This window comes from Odocoileus virginianus, chromosome 1 (genome assembly GCF_023699985.2).
Source record: "Odocoileus virginianus isolate 20LAN1187 ecotype Illinois chromosome 1, Ovbor_1.2, whole genome shotgun sequence".
NCBI lineage: Eukaryota > Metazoa > Chordata > Mammalia > Artiodactyla > Cervidae > Odocoileus > Odocoileus virginianus.
In genome coordinates this window covers 47,912,054-47,919,713 of record NC_069674.1, presented here as the reverse complement: position 1 = coordinate 47,919,713, position 7,660 = coordinate 47,912,054, and positions in this window count along the sequence as shown.

The following is a 7,660-nucleotide window of genomic DNA, read 5'->3' as shown; positions in this document are numbered from 1 at the left end:
GGAATTTTACGTTTTAAGTGGGTGAATTTATGGCATGTAAATTATATCTCAATCAAGCTCTTTCTAAAAAGTAATTAGTGTGAATTTATAAGCATTTCAACCCTTGTTGGTGTTCATCTATCTTCTAATTCTGCCTATCCCTCCGTGATGAGCTCCTCAACTCTGAGAGTGAAGCTGTCACTCCTGCTACAGATCTCTCCCTGTCCTGGCAAGGGGAAGCAACTGTGGTTACATCCAACTCTCAGCCCCTCTTTCTTCCCAGGTCCTCTGTGGGCCATCTCTTACTTCTGCAGCATGAGCTCTGGTCCCTTAGGCCCTATAAATCACACTCTCCATTCTGCCCTTGCACTTTAAAGTGATCTGAGATACTTTGTATAAAGGATGAGGCAGCCCATAAAAATAACTAGTATTGTACCAATTTTCCTCATCTGGTGGTTTGGGGGAAACATATCTGTAAAATTATAGCAAATGTGAGAAGCCACAGAAAATTGCCTCTCATCCAAATGGAGAAGCTAGATTTTTTTATTTTGTTTTATTGATCAGTGAGTTAGGTGCAGTGATATTTCACTTTGTAGTCTGCCTGCAGGAGCAGCATCCACCCATCCTGCTGCAACTGCCAGGCCAACTAAATGAGCCGGCCATTCTGTGTGCACCTAAGGCCCCCACGCAGGCTCCTGGATTCCTGGGCTGGCAGCTCCATCTCCCCAGAGTGCAAATGCAACTTGAAGTATACGACTTACAAAGGGAGCATTTTGTTACAGACAAGTTGGAAGAGTCTGTTTGACAGCTGAAGTCAGACCGTTTTGATTTTTACATAAAAATAGTTAAACATCCCCTTGACAGGTTTATTCTAATTTGGTAAAGGCAATAATTTTATGGGATGGTAACTGTTTCCTTGCAGTCCTGATTCCTGCTGTTTCTCTTGCATTTCATCTAATTGGCAGATTGATGGGCTCCCAAGAATTTGCTCAAAAACCATTTGCAGAAGAAGAAAGACAAATCAGAGGGTCTTGCCTTCTGTCTTGAAAGATGACTTCTAATAGTCTAGGTGAGAGGGTTGTTTTTACACACAATTTACAAATGATTACTGGCATATTCATGGACTTTTTACTTATTTAGATTTAATTTGTATGAAAGTAATAAATGTGTTTAGTTTAAAAATCGAATGCTACAAAACTTTTAAAGAAAAACAGCAACGCTTTCCCCATCCAACTGTTGCCCCTAATTTCTTCATCCATGAGATTCCAGGAAATTCCTTTCATTTCTTTAGCTGTACCTCCTGTTATTTACCTTCATATTTCTAAATAACAATACTGCTATCTCTTTATTTTTCAGTTACAGCTGTTACCCATTAACTTCCTGCTGTGTAAGAGCAGAATTCAGCTTTTTCATATTCCCCCAACTTACCATCCTGGAAATTGCTTTTTCTTTTCTTCTCTGTTGGATCCTCTAATTTTTGTTTATTTGTTGTGACTGACACAAGGAAGCATACCTTACATTAGTTAAGGGCTTCCCAGGAGGCACTAGTGGTAAATAACTTGTCTGCAATGCAAGAGACTTAAGAGTTGCGGGTTCAATCCCTGGGTTGGGAAGATCCCCTGGAGGAGGGCATGGCAACCAACTCCATTATTTTTGCCTGAAGATGCCCATGGACAGAGGAGCCTGGCAAGCTATAGTCCATAGGGTGGCAAACAGTCAGACACGACTAAAGCGAGTTAGCGCGCACAATGTCATTAATCTGAAGTCTTGCTCTTTCTTAACTACCTTGTTTTGGTGGTATGTATCCTCTAGGAACTTGTTGAAGTGTGACACATGGGGAATTCCCTGGCAGGCCAGTGGTTAGGTCTTGGTGCTTTCACTACTGTGGCCTGGGTTCAATCCCTGGTGAGGGAACTAATATCCTGCAAGTCATGGGGCATGGCCGATAAAAGAAAGAAAAGAAAAATGACATGCGGGAGATACATTTTGAGATCTTGTCTTTTTCCACCATCTAATTTGATTGAAAGCTTAGTTGGGTATGAGATTCTAGCTTGAAAATTATTTTCTCTTAGGACCTCAAAGGCATTATTCCTAACTTCCCGTATTGCTACTAAAGAGTCTGATACCATCCTAGTTCTGCATGTGATCTCTTCTCTCTCTCTCTGTCTCTCAGAACTTTTATTCTTTATCCCCAGAACTCTGCAATATCACTGATATCTATCAATATTATTGTTGTGAGTCATTTTTATTCATTGTGTTGGGCCTTTGTGGAGCCTATTCAATCTGAAAACATCCTTCAGGAAAGTTTTCTTATATAATTTCTTTGATAATTCCCTGGTCTGTTTTATCTGTTCTATATTTCAGAAATTCGATTTCCTAAATTGATTCTCCAAGTTTCTCTTCTCCCTATTTCTGCTATTTTTCTGGAAGAGTTAGTCAATTATCTTCTAATTCTGTTACATTAAAAATCTCTATTACCATGTATTTAATTTCCAAGAGCTTCCTGTTGTATGTTGGATCTTCCTCTTTTCCAGCATCTTGCTATTTTCCTTTCTCTCTGAAGATATCAATCATTGTTCCCTGAAGTTTGCCCTGCTCCCTGAATCACCTCTGTGTCCTTTACCATACAAGCACTGTGGGACAGACAACTCAGTGTACAGCTCTAGTGTGACTTGAGCCAAACTAACATGAAGAACCCACTATTGAAATTTTCTTCTTTTTGTCCATGGGAATACTGCAGCATACTGAGTCTCTTTCTCATACATTTCACCCCTTCTCTCTCCCTTCAGTGCCTCCTCTTCTCTCTCTCTTTAATCAAGGCGCCATCATTTAATGGATCTTCTACTCTTCTATTTCTAAATTTAAAAAGGAAGAAACCCTGACTCTGAGACTTTCCTTATTCTCACAGGTTCAACTAGTACTTCCACGTGAATCTACAGTGCTTCAATATCTATTTTCAAACTGTTTCATACACAAGACCTGGCTCTATATGTCTTCTACCTATCAGACATTTTCCCTTGGAGATTCTGACACAGTTCAAATGCAACATTTGTACCAAACTAACATCAGACCAGTTTTCCACAAAATTAACATCAGCTCCCAGTAGCCTCTCAGACTTGAAACTTGAAAACCAGTCAATCTTGCCTTTAATCTCAATAGCTGGCAACACTCAGCTTATGCTTACTCAGAACTCCTCATATTCACACAGCCCTCTCTGTTCATTATAATCCTTTCATCACAGCACATATTTGAGAGTGTTCTATATACTAGAGAGGTCAGCACTATGACAGGTATAAGTCTCATGGTCTCTGCTCAAGGTGCTGCAGTCTGTGCTCTAGACATGAGTGAGACTCAAGTTGGGGGGGCTGTCTATGCATCTTCTAGATTGCTACTATTGCAGGTGGGGCTCTCCAGGAAGCAGACTTGTTCTTTTTGGCTTCCTCCAAATTTTGTACTGTAAGCCTGAGTGCCTTTTATAATGAATGAAAAATACTTAAAAATACAGTGTGAAGGTGTTGTGACAAAGCCATGTGAACACAGAAGAAAACTCAGAGCAATAAGTTAAGGAGAGTTTCTTGGAAGAGACATCATCTATGCTGCTGAGCATGGAAGGTGAGTTGGAACTACAGGATGAAGGGAGGGGGGGAGCTCACAGCACCCGTGCTTGAGGGACAGTTCAAGCAGAAAAGATGAAATGTAGCCTCTGCTCCTGGGTGTGAAGAAGCATGTGGTGTGAACTGTAAGTTCAGAAAGGCTGCAAGCTAAGGAGATTTTAATGGTGAGAGATGAGGCTGAAAGGTCAAGAAGCAGGCAGTTCATGAAGAGCTGGAGGGACAGAAACATGGACCGCATCTGGGAGCCCCTGGTAGATGCTCCCACATCACCTAACGCAGGCGAAAAGGACCCATGGCCAAATAAGGTGTTGATTAATGGATGCTGTTTTGTGAAACTCATTTAGAAGCAAAAGCTGATTTAGAATGAAAGGCTTCATGCTTGGCATAGAGTTTTCCAGACACTGCAAGGTGACCTGACTCAGGCAGGGAAACCCGTCTGCTGAATGTGGAGAGAAGACAATTTATACATGAACGCTTGCATGTGTGCACATACACACACTCTCAGAAGGGAAGAGCCAGTCCACATTCAATTTGCAAACTCTCCAAGTGACTGCCAAGCTTCGCAGGTAGTCCTTACATATCACTCTGAACTCTCCACAGGTCATATCAGTGCTAACTGTTAGCAGCCTGGGAATTCCACCACACACACATGTTCGGGCCTTCCTGATCTAAAGCTGCAGGGATGCATTTTGCTGAGCACTTACCTTCCCTTTGCAGAGCTCAGCACCTCTGTGTATTGTGAGCCAGCTGGGCTGAGCTGCCTGGGGAAGCCTGGAGATCTGCTTTTTTCCAGGGCACCTCGGATAGCACCCACGCTGTTTCCTCTCCTGCCTCCATCCTCTGTGTATGTGGGGAGAACCAGTGGGCCCTGTGGGCACCGCTTTGGCTCCTGCTCCAGCCCCACCTCTCCCGCCCCACCAGCAATGCCTGGCGGACTCTTACTCCTCTCACTCAGATGGTTACAATATGCTTCTCACTGCAGTCCTGCTCCCCTCCACCTGTTCTCCACCCGACCACCTGGACGATCTCAGAGGCAGAGAGATGAGGGAGTCACCTGCTCAAAACTTGAATGACTCTGATTATTCTGGCAGTGTTCAAACTCCCCCCTGCCTTTTTTCTGAACATTTCACATACCCAAGGCCCTCCAGTGGGGTCTGGCCTCAGCCTCCCTCTATGGACCCATCTCCCACCATCTCCACCTGCTCCCTAGATCTGCAGCTCCCTGGGAGCACTTGCCATCAGAGGTACAGATACTGCAGGCTCATCCCTCACAGCCCTGCTTATTCTGTAATATTTTCCCCTTCTTCTCTGACAGGGTGCAGTGGGAAGAATGGGCTTTGGAGTCAGACCAACCTGGGTTTTATTCCTATAATAGCATTACTGAGTATGTGATCTGGCGTAAGGTATTTAATCTCCCTACTGTTCCTCATGTGTAATTCAAGAATCTTACTCTCCCCCTCTGCATGCTGTTGTGAGGATCAAGTCAGGTAATATTTGTGCAACAGGATGTGGGAGGGGGCTTATCCTGTTGCCTGAGCTTCTAATGAATCTCTGGAGTGGATGTGAGGTGATAAGTAACCCCACATGAAAGAGCAGAACAAGACACATCACACGGGATTTACAAGGAGGGGCCTCCAAGACCCAGCAATCATGATCCCAAAGACTGTGTGAGAAAAGGCTGGAGATGAAGTGAATTTCATGAGGTTTACATATTAAATTTGCCCAGTAGCCTCATCTCACTTAAGGTGAAAGATAAGAGTGTGGGTCTTTCCAACAAAATTTGTTGTTGTTCAGTTGCTCAGTCACGTTCAACTCTTTGCAATACTGTGGACTGCAGCGCGCCAGGCTTCCCTGTTTCTTCACAATCTCCTGGAGTTTGTTCAAACTCATGTCCATTGCATCAGTGATGCTATCCAACCATCTCATCCTCTGTCATCTTCTTCTCCTCTGGCCTTCAATCTTTCCCAGCATCAGGGTCTTTTCCAATGAGTTGACTTGTTGCACTAGGTGGCCAAAGTAGTGGAGCTTCAGCTTCAGCTTCCCTGGCTGTCCAAGGGATTCTCAACAGTCTTCTCCAACACCACAGTTCGATATCCTCCTCAAAAATATTCCCTTGGAACTTCCCTGGGGGTCCAGTGATTAAGAATCTGCCTATCAATACAGGGGACATGGGTTCAATCCCTGCTCTGGGAAGATTCCACATGCCTCAGAGCAACTAAGCCCATGAGTCACAACTACTGAGCCCATACACCACAATGACTGAAGCCGATGCACCTAAAGACCATGCCCTACACTGCAATGAAAAGCCTGCACACTGAAGCTAGAGAAAGCCTGCACACAGCAACAGAAGACCCAGGGCAGACAATAAATAAGTAAATAAGTCCCCTTTCCCCCTCTCTTACTTAGTGCCTTGTTGAAACTTTAGCCTCAACATCCCTTTACAGAAACAAAGATGTTAATTAAGAAATCATGACACCACAATGCATGTCCAAATCCAAGTCCAAGATAGAAAGGGAGAGAGAGGCAGCCAGTTACTACCAGAGGAACTGAGTGGTGGCCAGTGTGACTGCAGCAGCCAAAGTGTCTCATTTCTCAGAAGCTCTGTTTGGAATTTATTGCCCATCTTCTTCTAGTCAAGGAAGGTTGGTTGTAAGGTTGCCAACTTGCTCAAAGAGAGAAGGATATTGAACAAGTATGGGGGAAGCTCTTGAAGTCTGGCTCAGCTGGTCTTCATGGGGACTGCAGACAGGGACTGGGGAGCTATGAGGGATCCAGGCAGAGTTAAATCTGACCTGAGTCTGAAATTTTGTTTTAGTCTGGTCTGGATTTTGTCATAACTGAAATTGGGACTGGTTTAATCATCACAAGTGAGCTGGAAAGATAGGTATCTGATATTGTCCAAGTTCAGACCATGTTTGAAAGAGAGAAAAATGTTTCTAGATTGAAGCCTAGTTCACTGGGCCCATTCTATAAATAAGTATACCCTGTATGAAAAACATCTAGCACAGTGTTTGACATATAAGAAGTGCTAATAATTACTAGTTATACTAATAAACAGTTCAGTCACTCAGTCATGTCTGACTCTTTGTGACCCCATGGACTGCAGGATGCCAGGCCTCCCTGTCCATCACCAACTCCGGGAGTTTACTCAAACTCATGTCCATTGAGTCGGTGATGCCATCCAACCATCTCATCCTCTGTCATCCCCTTCTCCTGCCTTCAATCTTTCCCAGCATCAGGGTCTTTTCCAATGAGTCAGCTCTTCGCATCAGGTAACCAAAGTATTGGAGTTTCAGCTTCAGCATCAGTCCTCCCAGTGAATATTCAGGACTGATCTCCTTTAGGATGGACTGGTTGGATCTCCTTGCAGTCCAAGGGATTCTCAAGAATCTTTCCAACATCACAGTTCAAAAGCATCAATTCTTCAGTGCTCAGCTTTCTTTATAATCCAACTCTCACATCCATATGTGACTACTGGAAAAACCATAGCTTTGACTAAATGGACCTGATACTAATAATAGTTACTATCACTATAGTATTATCACCCAGAGTATAGCACAGAGTATTATTAAGCTGTTCACGTGCATATCTCTCCCTCCACTAGAGCAACACTCCATTTGTTCCACAAGTAGTAGATAGGGTAAAAGCAACTTGGGTGAACATGATTCTCTGCACCCAGCAGTGAAGAGACAGCCATAATGCACACAGAAAATAGTGGGACCCGGAGAGCTCGATGCCCAACAGCAGAGTGTGTTCATCGGCAATGACTGCACAGAGATGCTGGAATTCTGGATTCTCTTCAGAAATGACTTCTGACAAGAAGCAGGGGAAACAAGATGTAAGGAGAGAGGCAGAGGGAAGAGCAAGAATGTTTCTAGGTGGCCAACTATGTGCCAGGCCCTTTACATTTGTTATCTCATTGAACAAGATGAAATAAGGGATAAACGCATGTGGTGGCTTGCATTACCCCCATAGAACATCGATACATTTTTAAAAATGTGAAATGCTGGCCCAGAGAGCTCTGAGCCTTTTTTCTTCCATTATAATTTTTGTGTAAACATGAAACG